This window comes from Amphiura filiformis, chromosome 17, assembly GCF_039555335.1.
Source record: "Amphiura filiformis chromosome 17, Afil_fr2py, whole genome shotgun sequence".
In the NCBI taxonomy this organism is placed as follows: Eukaryota; Metazoa; Echinodermata; class Ophiuroidea; order Amphilepidida; family Amphiuridae; genus Amphiura; species Amphiura filiformis.
The window spans coordinates 41,644,167-41,646,767 of NC_092644.1; positions in this window are offsets into that span (position 1 = coordinate 41,644,167).

A 2,601-nucleotide genomic window follows, 5' to 3' on the forward strand; every position below is an offset into this window, starting at 1 on the left:
TACATAATTTAATACATTAATTTGATATAAATCATGTTTGACCGTGCTAAATTTGGCTTAAATTTAGCAATATACATACCTGAACATGTAGGTGAATACAGATAAGATAAAAAACAGAAAGAAAAAAAATTATAATAACAGTTTATTAAAAAAAATCTTGCCCTAGACTTATTGAAGAAAAACAGGAATTGAACCCATGTCATCGGATTGACAGGGACTGACAGCAACCACTAGACTACTGGGGGACTTGTTAATTCGATTGAAATAATACACATAATAACAGTTGTTGTGTATCGATCTTCCACGATGTACAGATCTTGCACTGAAGGTCAGCAAAAAAACGATATGTGCGCATGCGTAGGGACAAGAGGACATGGGGCAGCTCCATGCATTGAGTTTGAATGGGAATTCAATTGTGTACTTTCTCGTGTTTGGGAAGCACATTTTCTTCAATATTTTGACATGTTCACGTCGTATGTTCTATTCTATATTGTTTAGCAATAATGTCTTTTGCTATTAGTACGTCCAAAACTGTAATTTTGTGTTTTTCATTGCAAAGATCGGATATTTTTATTCACAATTCCAATCCAGCACCCTTCGCAAGGGTGCAGAACTCGGCAGATCTTTGACGATAATTTTGCCTTTTGGACACTAAAATGCATTCGATCCTTAATTTTGTTTCAACCGAGTCTTCAATTAGCTCAATTAGGTGTATACCAATTTTATATACATTGAAGATATTTTTGCTTCAAATCTCTGACCTGCTCAACTTTATCGTTAAGTGTAGGCCTATATGTCCCATAGACATCCAAAATAACGTAAGAGAGTCCTAATGTACATAATTTAATACATTAATTTGATATAAATCTGTTTGACCGTGCTAAATTTGGCTTAAATTTAGCAATATATGCTTACGAACATGTAGGCGAATACAGACAAGATAAAAAAACAGAAAGAAAAAAAATAATAATAACAGTTTATTAAAAAAATCTTGCCCTAGACTTATTGAAGAAAAAATAAAAAATAAAAATGCTACTACCAGGAATTGAACCCATGTCATCGGATTGACAGGGACTGACGGCAACCACTAGACTACTGGGGGACTTGTTAATTCGATTGAAATAATACACATAATAACAGTTGTTGTGTATCGATCTTCCACGATGTACAGATCTTGCACTGAAGGTCAGCAAAAACGATATGTGCGCATGCGTAGGGACAAGAGGACATGGGGCAGCTCCCATGCATTGAGTTTGAATGGGAATTCAATTGTGTACTTTCTCGTGTTTGGGAAGCACATTTTCTTCAATATTTTGACATGTTCACGTCGTATGTTCTATTCTATATTGTTTAGCAATAATGTCTTTTGCTATTAGTACGTCCAAGACTGTAATTTTGTGTTTTTCATTGCAAAGATCGGATATTTTTATTCACAATTCGAATCCAGCACCCTTCGCAAGGGTGCAGAACTCGGCAGATCTTTGACGATAATTTTGCCTTTTTGGACACTAAATGCATTCGATCCTTAATTTTGTTTCAACCGAGTCTTCAATTAGCTCAATTAGGTGTATACCAATTTTATATACATTGAAGATATTTTTGCTTCAAATCTCTGACCTGCTCAACTTTATCGTTAAGTGTAGGCCTATATGTCCCATAGACATCCAAAATAACGTAAGAGAGTCCTAATGTACATAATTTAATACATTAATTTGATATAAATCTGTTTGACCGTGCTAAATTTGGCTTAAATTTAGCAATATATGCTTACGAACATGTAGGCGAATACAGACAAGATAAAAAAACAGAAAGAAAAAAAAATAATAATAACAGTTTATTAAAAAAAAATCTTGCCCTAGACTTATTGAAGAAAAAATAAAAAATAAAAATGCTACTACCAGGAATTGAACCCATGTCATCGGATTGACAGGGACTGACGGCAACCACTAGACTACTGGGTGACTTGTTAATTCGATTGAAATAATACACATAATAACAGTTGTTGTGTATCGATCTTCCACGATGTACAGATCTTGCACTGAAGGTCAGCAAAACGATATGTGCGCATGCGTAGGGACAAGAGGACATGGGCAGCTCCCATGCATTGAGTTTGAATGGGAATTCAATTGTGTACTTTCTCGTGTTTGGGAAGCACATTTTCTTCAATATTTTGACATGTTCACGTCGTATGTTCTATTCTATATTGTTTAGCAATAATGTCTTTTTGCTATTAGTACGTCCAAAACTGTAATTTTGTGTTTTTCATTGCAAAGATCGGATATTTTTATTCACAATTGAATCCAGCACCCTTCGCAAGGGTGCAGAACTCGGCAGATCTTTGACGATAATTTTGCCTTTTGGACACTAAAATGCATTCGATCCTTAATTTTGTTTCAACCGAGTCTTCAATTAGCTCAATTAGGTGTATACCAATTTTATATACATTGAAGATATTTTTTTTTTTTTTTTCTGACCTGCTCAACTTTATCGTTAAGTGTAGGCCTATATGTCCCATAGACATCCAAAATAACGTAAGAGAGTCCTAATGTACATAATTTAATACATTAATTTGATATAAATCTGTTTGACCGTGCTAAATTT